General features: G+C 44.5%; 1 long non-coding RNA gene across 14 annotated transcripts in view; it reads left to right on the forward strand.

The window, feature by feature from the left end:
* LOC110408423 overlaps positions 1-12,587 on the forward strand; it is a 317,152-nt gene that overhangs the window by 17,561 nt on the left and 287,004 nt on the right. The window contains exons 1-3 of one of the 14 annotated variants that reach the window (XR_002444329.1): positions 241-7,166; positions 7,272-7,826; positions 10,180-10,260. The exons of 11 other annotated variants lie outside the window; for them this stretch is intronic. This is a non-coding gene — a long non-coding RNA (uncharacterized LOC110408423). Of the gene's footprint in view, positions 1-240; positions 7,827-10,179; positions 10,261-12,587 lie in introns of those variants that run through there. 2 more of the 14 variants (XR_002444328.1, XR_002444325.1) reach the window with 2 other exon arrangements.

The raw sequence follows: 12,587 nt of genomic DNA on the forward strand, positions 1-12,587 counted from the left end.
TTGCTTTGAAACTACTGCGATGAGGCAGTGTCAGAGGTGAGGCAGTGAAGAAGTACTCCTGTTGGCTTACAACAGGAGGCATTTTGACGTTTGTTTTTGGTGGGTGACTTCTGATGGTCTCCCACAGGGCACGATGGAAATGGAAGCAGGAGGACCTTGGCTCACCTGGGCGGGCACAGCTCGGCTGTCCTGAGTTCAGCTTAGATATGGGCTTCTGGCCCACACGGGATTGTAGCTAAGACAGCATGTGAAAACAGGGCACAAGCAGAAATTTCTTCTCCATTAATTTGCAATGAAACAACATTTTGAAAACTCCTAATTTTTATGTCTTAGTTGTTCACTGGTATCTATTAGCTTATTTTATCACTGAGCTGGTAATTGCTAGTCATGGTTCCCATGGTGGGCCTGCTCAGAAACAAAACAAAAAGGCTGTTCCTGCCCCCAAAGTGCAAATAGTTTAAATGTAAGGTAGGAACAAGGAGGTGATTCACTGACACAATAGCTGGTACTCATTAGCGAGTCTAACCATTGTTGTGGCTTTGTATGTCTCCCGGGGGGGAAGGAAGGAGGAAAAAAAGAGAAACAGAGAAAAGGAGAATAAGAATAATTCAGTGCTGTTAGGGCCAGACACCTGACTTTCAGAAATAACAACATTCACTCAACAGGCAACTCTCTAACATTGCTGAAGTCGGGTCTAAAAGCATTTAGGCACTTTCTCAATTCAGTTGTTAGCCCCTTAATGTTCTTTAACCCTCAGTGCTACCATTTAATTTCCCATAGGAGCTTGACGTGAGTATTCAAGGTAAAGAGGGGCTGAAATGGCATCTTGCTGTGTATTCAGGACTGCCTAACAGAATGCATGCAGGAGCCAAAACGGGGCTCCTTGGTTGCTGCTGGTCTGCCTTGTCCTGGCTAGTCCTTGCAAGAGATGCATTCCTGATCTGTGTGCAAACAGATCAATTTGTGGCTGAATTCTGCAGGGGGTTATTCTTTTTAAAGTATAAAATGACCAATGGTTTGCAAATAGTTCTGGGTCAATTTATTGATGGGGAAAAAACGAGGTAAAGCAGTTTTGGGGTGGGAGGAGGAGCAACATCTTTTGGCTGATAATTGGCCCAGGACAAAGCCAGTCTGAGTGGGGTTAATGTATTAGTTGTTCATGGTGGCTGGGAAGTGTTTCTTACAGGAACCACAGTATTAATCAGAAAACAAAGATGGTCATCTAGAAAGCCAATGACATTCCAGCTGATTTGATTATAACATAATGATTGTTTAAAACTGTCACTTCTAATTTTGTTAGAAGAAATAATACGAGTTACATCCATAAGTTGGAGGAATATTTGAAACGTCAAGGAGAAAAGTCTCAGGCCATTAGAGATGCCCTGCATTTAGGGGATGCTGGAGAAGGGGAAATGGATTGCCTTGTTCATGCTAAATTAACATAGAGGGACTTAGAGGGTCTTGACCTTTTCTTAACCTTCTACGCTTGAGTTTTAGAATGAAGTTGCTGTTTTTACCCTCCGAAGCAGGGGGAAAATAAATTCCTGGCTTAGGGGGGAAGAGGGAATATTTATCTAAGTCAAAGTGGTGGCTGGAGAGAGGTATGACGGGGCTGTTTTCTGCTGCCAACTTGGTTCACCTTTAAGTCACATCGTGTGTTCAAACACAAAAGGAACTGGTTTTGTCCCTCTGTCTTGTGAGATTTACTCTTATGTTCTTTTGTGGTGCTGTGGACAATATACCATACCTAAACCAAGCTAGACCTATCTAAATTGTTAAGGTTTAAATGAGCTCTTTGGGTTTGAATGGCTTTTTAAAGGCTGTTACATTTTTCCTGTCCATCTCTGTACCATCCCAGCAGAAGCACCCGTAGGGATTTCTGTTTGTCTAATCAGAAACACCTGACTGGTGCTGAAGTATGCAACTATCTGGGGATGCAGACCCATGCCCTGTGTGGGTGCACTGATGGGATTCTGCAGTTCTGGACATGTCTCCTCCTTCCTTGGTGGTGAAACTGTGACCTTGGGAGCAGGCTCAAAAGAGGCAGAGAGGTGAAAGCAGAGCGGCCACTTCTGTAGAGGAAGAGCTGAGTTGTGCTACATGTGAGGCTGCATGCACCTCCCAGCACCTACAGGCTTCTCTGCTACAGGTGAGATACAGACCTCCCAAAGCCCAGCCTCTCGTTAACGTGGAAATCTCAGTGGACTGACTTGAGCTCAAAGCTCTCTGCCTGCATCTTGCTTCTCTCCCTGTCTTAGTCTTTCTTGCCATGTAATCCCACAGTCTGGCAAGCTCCATAATAAGTGCAGATAGATGAGTGTGTGTACATCTCCATTAACATGACTGTGCAGGCTAATGATGGGGACCTCCTGCTGCTCTCCGCTTGTTTTCTGTTGATTGTTATGTAATGTTCGGCAGCGGGAGGTAAATTCCTCTCCAATTTTGAGACCCGTTGCAGCATGCAAACCCCACTGTGAGAAGTCACGGTGATTGAGCTTTCGAATCAAGTCCCATGCTGATAACTATAAATCAGGCCTATTATACACTCCGACCGACAGCCGGAAACCTTCCGTACTGCATGTGGCACAGCGGAGTCTTGGAGCTGCACTGGAGTTTGTTTTGTAACTGCGAACACTTGTGTCTTTGAAAGGCTGTGATTTAGGTTTGCTGGGATGTTTGTGTTCTTTCCAGTAAAGGGTCGCGGAAGCGCTGGATGCTGAAGGTCAGGCTGGTGCTTGGGGTGTCCCTTTGAAGGCTCGCTCCTGCCCTGCGTGCTGTGCTGCGGGATTGCAGGGCTGGAAATGAAAGAGCTCTTCTGGTGGCGGGGATTGTTCCAGCTGCTCCTCGGTCAGCTTTGCCAGGCAGGACTGATCTGTGCTTTGGAGAGATGCTCCGAGTTACCTTCTGCTTGCTTTTTTTTGAGGGGCTGATGTGATGTGTGTCAATTTGGGTCAAAATTTTAAGTATGCAAAAAGCAGGAGGGAGTGCCAGGAGCCTTCCCAAGCCCTTCCAGCGTAGGTTGCAGACATCCTTTGGACCTGGAAGTTAAGCAGGACTGGTCCTCGCTCTGGTGACATGATCTGGGGGGAGCGGAGCGGCTGTGCGGCAGTGAGACGCACAGAGAAACAGCGGGGTTGGGTCACTGCAGGAGTTGCTGGGTTGGATGCTGGGGTCTTCTGTTACGCGAGGGGACAACTTAGTTGTTTGTAAGACCATCCTCAGAGGTTTTTGAATCTTCCATCTTCCTGGGATTATTTTCATTTGTTTCTTGTCTAAATCTTTTTGTCAATGTTTGCTGGATAACAACATGCAAGCTGTTTCAATGTGCTTCATAGAAGAGGCTTTTCAGTGAGATTTCAACTCACTTCATCAAACTGTTTCTGGAATTGTGCAGGAAATGAGGATTTCTACTCACTGCGCACTGCAGTTTTAAACTCCAGAAACAAATCTTAACAGAAACTAGGCGCTTTATTTGTACTGTTCCAATTATTAGCCTTTATGGTAGGTAGGATAACTCTTCTTTATTGTTACTGTGAACACAAGGCCACTCAGCATCTCCTTGTTGCCTTCTCTCAGTGGCTGGGCTGAGCAGATGCTTGAACTCAGCACAACCTCAGCTGCCCAACTTGGAGGTCTCCATTTGTGCAGTACTTCGGTACAGTGCTTCCAAATTCAATTCTTAGTGCTGCAGCCTGCTGTTGCAACTATTTTTGGCTGTGTGGAGTTTAGAGAAGGGTATTGTGTGAGAAGGACCTGAAACAGAAAAGCTGTCAGGATATTTCCCCTTCGGAATATTGGGTTTCTTAGTGCGCCGTTGACTTGCAGTTTTTGCACTTTTTCTACTTCACTGTTGTACTGCTTAACCTTGCAAGGTTGTTACAGAGCTTAATTAATTGATAGAGTACCTTGAAGCTCTGTGGCTAGATCCTCAGCTGGTGTCATCTGGCATGCTTCCACCCTGTGGAGCAGACCTGCACTGATGTGTGTGACCAGAGAATTTGGCTTGTGAATGCTCTTGCTGAGTACCATCATGTACATGGAGGAACAAATCCCACATAAAAGTTATGCTCAGCTCTCCCATGAAAGGAGCTGGCCGTGAGGTAGGCCCAAATAGTTGAGTGACAGGATCCCAGTATAAAATTTCTGTTTTATCCTTGCTTAATAGTCAAAGATTAGCAAGCATCCAAGTAGAGATATATGGTCTAGACAGCATCTGATGGGCTAAATGATGGATGTGAGCTTGAATGAGGCTTCAGATTAGCCTCGCATAAATATCCCAGGTGGGTGACAAGGACATTGGAGGTCACTGAATTGTATTTGTGCTCATTGATAGCCTTTATAAACTCCGTACTACTGGAGCATGTTCCCTTTAGGATAAAAGGAAGCATGGACAGATGTTGTTATACCCAGAAACTTTTTCCTCATGAGGTGTGGAACTCATGTCCTCATGGCACAAGCATTGCAAACTTGTTGTAATATATGTTATTTTTGTGGAGTATGTGGTATGTAAGTAGGTATTTGCAATGCTTTTTCTTCCTATCTTTTCCTTTCTTTTTTCATGCTCCTTCTAACTCTTCTCCCTACCCCACACTCTGTCAGTAAAACCTTAGTTCTCGAAGTTACAAGGAAAAAAGCTTTCAGATCACTCTGACTTCCTCTTTACAGATGCTAATAACTCATTTTGTAGTGCATTTTCTAACCTTATTGCAGGTTCTACACCCAAACTTTACTTTGAGGGCTTGTAAAATAAATGTTGTAACCCTGAGTGTATTTTGACTTTCAGTAATATCAGTTAATGAAAACAGGCAAGCAATGACAAAAACTTCAACTCCTAACCAAAAAAGCAGCAGGGTTAAGGCTGCTTCCTTCAAAGAAGGCAGTCAACCTATCTTAAGTGAATGTCTTTGGTTTCTAACATTATCGTGTTAACTGTAAAGGTTGTGAGTGTGTTAATTATTAATGATAATTAACCTGGCATCTTTGGAGTGCTGGGAGAGAAGCTATGGGATTAGCAGATAGGCCCAGTGTATGCGTAGTTGCTTTTAGTCTGGTCCTTAAATTTCAAAGTATGGATAATTAAAACCTTTCTACTCTGATCTCGAGCTTGGTTTATTTGGCTGTCATACTGTAAGCTGTTGTCAGTCAGCATTGTTTTTCTCCGTGCTGTTTATTTCAGAAGCATAAGAGTAACAATAAAAGCAAGTGCTGGCTTGTGAAGCATTTGAAGTGTTCGGAAGGAGCCCCGACTGTCGCCTTCTGCTCTTTGATGTTGTGAGGCTTAGAGGGCACGCACGTGTGCTGCTGTTCCAGACGCAGCTCACTTGTTTGTGTTGCTCCTTCCTGAGCCCCCACAAATTGGACATCACACGTTTAATCCGAGAGGCCACTGTCGCACTGCCAGACAGATCACATTAAGCCTCTGTGTGAAGTAAGAGTCCCAAAGCTCCCTTTTAATACTTTACTGAATCATTTTTCTTCTGCTGAAATCAAGTTTTCATTTTTCCTTCTTTTTTCATTAATTGTTTTGTAGGATGCACTGGAATCGCAGTCAGGTTCTCTCAGTCTTCTGTCTCTCAAGTACACAGAGAACTCAGGGTAATTTCATGTATTTTAGCTGCGCTCTGTGTTGTGCATAGCCACTCTTGGTCATTTCAAAATCAAGCTTCCTTTGTTTGGCATAATTTTCATTTAGTTGGTCAGTTCCATGATAGTTTAAATATTGGTGTAGTGCATTTTATGCACCATCTAATGTACAGAATAATGCTGTTATGTTATGGGCTTAAGGCTATTAAGGCTGCTGAGCTTGAGGTATAGCCGTTTCCTTCAGCAGCTGAAATGAACTTGGCATTATACCAGTTCCTGCGGAAATTATAAGAATGTGCAGAACCATTCTGCCTCAGACCCATGGATCAGAACAGAAGGTCATCACTCATTTACGTTGCGGGTGAAAAGGCATTCCAGGAAACACGAACGCTCTCAAAAGTTGCCACCTCCACCCTTCTAGCTGAAAAACACCCTATTTAGAAAGGTCTTCACACCAAATGTTCCCTGGCCATATTTCAAATGCAGGAAAGCAGTCCTGATTCTAGAGGAAAACCCTAAATAATAAAGATCTTGTCAGCAAAGTGATGTAGGCCAGAGAGAAGCTAAAGGTGAATCAAAACTGAAAAATAAACTGCTTCATACAGGAAAAAAGGCATGTTTTTATGATTGTAAAATAGATTATATGTGGCTCCTTATACCATAATTAACACAGAATATAGCTTACGCCGCGAATTGCCGGGTTCAGCCCTAGTCTCTGAGTGTGGACTGATGCTTCCAAGAGCTTCAAATTCAGAACTTCTTCACAGCATTAACTCTTCAGACTGAAATACTGCTTGGATACCTTGCTGGATCGGTTCCTAACTATCTGCAACAGGTATCTGACAGCCTCAATAAATAACGAACAGTAGGAAGATGCAAGCTTCGTTGTCCCAAAGGGACTGAGGTGTGATTAAATACTGTATGAGTCTTCTCTGTCTGTCACTCTGAGATGGCTGATCAGCACCTGCCCAAACCTATTCACATACATTAGCAGGGGTTCTCCCAAGCAGAACCTCCTTGTCCCAGCTTTAGAGAAGGACTGGTTTGCGTTCAGTCAGCTTGGAGCAGCTGGCATATAGCCTGCAGCTGCCTGTAGCTGATGGTTATACGTATTTTACACAATACTTGCTCTTTTCCTATCTTTCTTATTACCGGCCTTTCCCTTCCCAATCACTTTAATCGATCATGAACTGGTCAGACAACGTTTGACCTTGCTTGAGTCTCAGTCTCACTCTGGGCATATCAAGGAGTCTCCCCTCTCGCTCTGATAATCGAAGCGAGACATCCTCCTTTGCCAACCTCCACCTATGTGCCAACTGCTGAGTGTTGGGGACTTCTGATGCCTTTCCCATCCCTCAGTGCCACGCTACAGTGAGAGGAGGGGGCACCTCTGCGGCCCTCTGTCCTTCAGCCTTCTGTGCCCAGCGCCGAGCAAAGGCCGTGCCCGCAGCCTGCCCTGTGCTGCCGTGTGCCTGGGCCCCTCCCCAGCGCTGAGGCCTGGGCTGGGCCCTCACCCCGCAGGGCAGAGTCGTTCCCACTGGAGTGTGTGGAGGGGACCCAGGAGGCCCAGTGCAGATTCTAAGGTATGAAAAGTGGAGAGGCACTTACTGATTTTGCTTAAGAAAAAAACTTCAGGTTTTTATTGTCATTATTATTTTGTATTGTTCTTTTAAATTGTTATTGTCCAGTTTTGAAACAAAAGTCCTAATGGAGCAACTGGAATGGACCTTTGTGCTGAACTTGAGTCCTTCTTTTTGTCCAAACCAAAGTTCTCTGCTTCTCCAATGGAAAGCTGCCTCTGTACCTTCTCTGACTCTGCCTGGAGGCTGCAGGGAGCTTGAGGCTGTCTGCTGGATTCCTCCTGATCCCAACACAGCAGCTGAGAGTACACCAGTTCCAGTCCTGCCCTCTTCTTCAAGACTTGCCTGGAGGCTGCAGGGAGCTCAGGGCTGGAATCTACCTGTTGTCCCGGCACAGCAGCTCAGAGGACAACAGTCTCGTTATCTTCCTCAGGACTTGCCTGAAAGCTGCAGGGAGCTTGAGGCCATCTGCTGGACTCCTGTTGTCCCGATGCTGAAGCTTAGAAGACACCAGTCCCAGTTCTGCCCTCCTCTTGAGGACTCACCTGGAGGCCACAGGGAGCTCAAGGATGTCTTCTTGCCTCCTGCCACTGTTCTGGTGCAGAAGCATAGAGGACGCTAGTTCTAGTCCTTCCCATTTCCTCAAAGCTTGGGAAAGAAGAGGTGAGAGGTCTTGGGGAAGGGTGAGGATGGGGGACAGGGAAGAAGGCTTTTAGAGATCAGCAGTTGGCCCAGGGACAGACTTCAACACCGAGATGGAACTCGAGAGCCCCTGCTGTGCCACCAATGGGCATCGTGACGTCTCCAGGCAAGCATGATGATGTTGTAGGGTTTGCCTGATCCACCTCCATTGGTTCATCCTGTGGAGGTACGTCCACCTCCATGGGCTCTGTGTTGCTCTCCAGTGGGTCTACATCCATTGGCTTGGGTTCGCTGCTGCTCTCTAGAAGCCAAAGCTTCTTTGGTGAAGGAGGATCCATGCTCCTCCACAAAGGACAACACAGATGGTGGGAAGAGACTTAGTAAGTTGTGCCTTGCCTCAGATATATGCTTCCCGGACAGAAGTCAGTTAGCAACTGATGTTCTGTTGTCAGAGTCCCCATATTTATAGTGGTCGTAAAGGAGGTGGCTTGTGATATCAGAAAGCCATGGCAGTGTGGCCCTAAGAATGTCCCATGATGACCAAAACATGGCTGTGTTGGGCGTGGGGAGGCTATGGCCTGAGAGTTGTCCTGTGTGCCACTAGTGGGGTTCAGCAGGGCTCCATTTTAGGACCAATTCTCTTTAATGTTTTCCCTGTTGATTCCAATAAAGATCTGGAAGTTATATTAAGTGAATTTGTGGATGATGCTAAGCTTGGAGGAGTGTTGATTCCCATGAAGGTAGAGAGGCCCCAGAGGGTGGTGGGCATGGCACAGGCTGCCCAGGACAGTGGGCACTGCCCTGAGCTCCTGCAGCTGAAGGAGCGTTTGCATTTGGGTGGTCCTTTGTGGAGCCAGGGGTTGGACTTGATGATCCTTGTGGGTCCCTTCCAACTGGGGATAATGTATGATTCTATCATATTCAAGACTAAGTTTGGCACTCTCTTATAACTGGATGTGTGGCTAAATCTCTGGCTCGCACACATGCACTGAATAGCTGCAGAAGTGTGCCTGCTCAATTCAAAGCTGGATTTATCTGTTATTTTGGCAACAGCAGTTTTTTCTCTTGCTCTAAAAAGCGATTTTTTTCCCAAGTGAAACAGGCATGAATTATGTTGTATCTCATTTATCTGCATTCAAACTATGCATTTTGTAAGTGAAAATATGTTGTTTTCCAGAGATTTCGCAAAGTTGCTCCAAATAGGAATGAAAATTTTGTAACTTTTCTCATAGTACTAACACGTAATGCTTTACTGAAATGAGTCGTCTTGCTGTTGGAATAGGGAAGAGTTGACAGCACCATTAAAAAGTAGAAAAGCAAAACACAGCAGGTGTGTTCTTCAGAATCATTGAAGTGATGTAGAAGTTTACATTCTGGAGCACTGAACTGGATCCCTAACTCCTTGTCTGCACTGCAGTGCTTCCAGGAAGAATTGCACCTCTGGAAGCCCAGATGTCTGAGAAAACCCTAAGCAACTCGCTAGGTCAGAGTGCCAGCTGAGATGAATGAGAATTTTTCTGTTTGTTCCTATGAGGCCAGCTCCAACTCTGCAGGGATGGCATTCATTTCAACATGCAGATACGTCTCTGAGCTGTGGTGTGACACCTGTTACCAGTCAGCATGAAACACTCTGAAACAGGCACTCCTGGAACGGGATTTATTATTACCTGTCCTTGTTAAAAGGAATAACTGTATTCTGGAAACACCATTTTTCCATACTGAATATAAAGGTAATCTGGATGATGCATCTGCATGTAGAAGTCCCCATTTTATTTGCCCAAGTTAGAAGATAGAAATCCTACCCTAAGCTTTTGCCTGAGGATTTTAGTTGCAAATTGGAATGGAGTATAGCAAAGCAATGAGAGAACCTTGTGGTTTGGGCACCGTGTTGTGTATGCATCTCCTGGCTGCTTTTATGTATTCTGAGCATATATGGCTTAGAATATGGAACTGTGTGGAATGGGCTTCCTTGGGCTACTTAGGGAGTGCACAATTGCATCTGACCTGTGCCGCCTGTGGGTCCTCTTGACTCATTTAAACTGTACACTTGTAAACTGTGGTTTTTAAGTTGCTCCCAATGCAGAGGAAGGGATCGATATTTCAGGTGCTAATGTTTCCTTTGAAATCCCTACAAGAAGGATGTATGCAGTCATAGGCAAGAGCAACCAAGCCAAGAGAGATCACAAACCTGTGCGTTATCTTTGAATTACCTTTGTTTTATTCAACTCCCCTAGGCAGTTTAACCTAAGCCTTTTTAAATATCATCAGATACTTCCTTAAGTAGTCTGATTTGACGCCTCCAATAAAAGGGGAAAAAAAAAAAACATCTTTGAAATGCAGAATATCTAAGATTCTTCTCTCTTTCGTTTCAAAGGAAAGAGAAAAGGGAGAGCGGACAGGATTTCTCAGAACTGCCCAATGTTGTCCAATCGTTGTCACTTGTGGACCCACAAAGGTACAGTCCAACAAATTTTGCAGGTAGAGCTGCTGTGTTGAAAGGATTTACAGTTCAAATACCGAGCTTAATCCCTTCTTCCCTCTGAATGCAAACCAGGAGAGGTGCTCTATTAATTGCTAAGGAGGGAAAAGTACCTGAAAGGCAGTAGTTACCTGACTCAAAATTTCCAAGCAAATACCTTTCTGCTAAATCTGAGCTTAGAATCATAGACAGCAGCTCAGGCTGCCCAGGGCCCAGCTATGGCCTTGGGCCCTTCCAGGGATGGGGCACCCACAGCTCTGGGCAGCAGTGGCAGTGCTTCACTGCCCTCTGAGTAAAGCATTTCCTCCTAATATCTAATCTAATTTTCCCCTTGTATAGTTTAAAACTATTCCTCCTTGTTCTATCATCAGTCTCTTGTTTTGCTGAAGCCTGGAGGAGTGCCCTAGTGAGCAAGTATTGCAGGATCAAGTCCTTCTGAGCTGCAGTAAAGCTGAAAGGAAGATGGGCACTTTTTCCTCTTGTGGGTGTTGCTGACGGTGTCATTGTGGCTGTAGGCATGGTTCTAGGAGCAATGCCTGTGGTGGAGGAAGCTTTATTTATTGCCATCACTGGAGCTAGAACCAAACCTTTTGAGGGTGACTAATCTTTTTTCTTTAATACGTGATACTTGAGTTGGACAGTTGTAATGCGAAGTGTGCTTTGCTGAATTGGGACCTTCGTACTGGAGAGAGAACTATTCCTAAGCTTTGGTACGTGAAGAGCATTTCCCATTAGATCATAAATTATTTACATTCAGGTCTAGTGAAATCCCTCCTGATTTAGAGTGATGTATGGGAAAGTCAGACCTGTAAAGTTAGTTTGAATAATTCTTCTGGTAGATCTGGAAATATTTAAACACATTCATTTTTTATAGTACTGTAAATTTGAAGAATTTAACTTTTGAAAAATTTGTTTCTGCTGTGTCATATAACTTGACTGTCACGAAACAGCCCCATAAGCACCCATTTGACCATTTGTGATGTATGTAGCAATTGTGCAGCATCTGTGATCATCTGAGACGTATCAGTGTGGTATGGATCCTACGTCTGCATCAAGCTAGACAGAAATTGCAGGAGGACAGAGTCCTTGAACATGTCACACGTACAATCTGGATGCATGCCTGTCAGGAAGGGCCTGTTTCTCATTGTTCCAGTCTGCATTTTTTGGCTTCCTTCTTGTTAAACGTTGTGGCAATTTTCTCCTTGTCTTGCCTTTGCCACTATGTGCTGTGTGACCTGGAGCAAGAAGTTCTATCTCTGAGCCTCAATGTATCTGTGTAAGTGCATGGTAAATGGGTAACTGCATCCTTGCTCTAACTATTGCAGAGAAGAAACTTTGCTGCGAGTTCAGTTCAGTCCCCAACAGCTGTCTCGTGACTTGTAGGAAGCCCCGCTGTTTCTCCCATGCTGACTTCGTGTGCCATTGGCAGGGATTCAGTGTGTAGGTGTGGGCAGGGAGAGGCCTGGTGCTGTGCATGGCAGGGCCCTGCATTCCATGGTTGCAGCTCTGCAAGAGGAGCAGTGTCTGCTCCCTCTATATGAGCCGTGCTGCAGACGTACGCTGCACCTCTGACAGGGCAGGAGGCGTCAGGTGTGTTGGAAGAATTTGAAAGTAAGTGGACAGTAAAGGTATTCTGGTTTTTGCTGGTTGTGTATACATAGATCAGTGTTCTCTTGTGTTTTGAGGATCAGTGTTGGTATTTCTCCTGGGTATTAAGGGCCTGTTATGCTCTGTTGCTTCTAGATGATTGGTGATGTAAGGGCTATGTGAAGAGTCGAACTATGCTCTGCTGCTAATAAAGCACCCCAAAAATGGCAATGCTGACATGAGGAGATAAATAATATAGTAACTTTTTGTCTAGAGGATTCAAAGAGAATAGCTCAGTTTTAAGAAAAAAAAAAAGAAAAAAATTAGAATTCATATAGGGATATCAAATCAAACTTACTGGAATAGCAGTACCTCAATTACAGAATAAGGTGATGTAACAGAGACATTTTTCACTTAAAATGTTCTTTTATCAATGAATATTCTAACTGAAGTTAACAACTGGAAGCTAAAGAAGCTTATTTTAAATTGTTTCTGTGCATCTATTCAATTCAGAAGCATGTAAATGAGCTAACATTTACTGGACATTAGATACTGGTAATTGATCCTTCTGCGTGAATTATGTGCTTTGGGAAAGTGATTTAGGCCTCTAGATCACTCAAACAGCTTCGAAATCTGTTCCCTCTTTGTAGAGCTAAATGAGACGTGTCCTGCACATTCATTTTTTTTTTACTGGTGCACTTTAGTTTTTAAATCTT

Source organism: Numida meleagris, chromosome 19 (genome assembly GCF_002078875.1).
Source record: "Numida meleagris isolate 19003 breed g44 Domestic line chromosome 19, NumMel1.0, whole genome shotgun sequence".
Classification (NCBI taxonomy): domain Eukaryota; kingdom Metazoa; phylum Chordata; class Aves; order Galliformes; family Numididae; genus Numida; species Numida meleagris.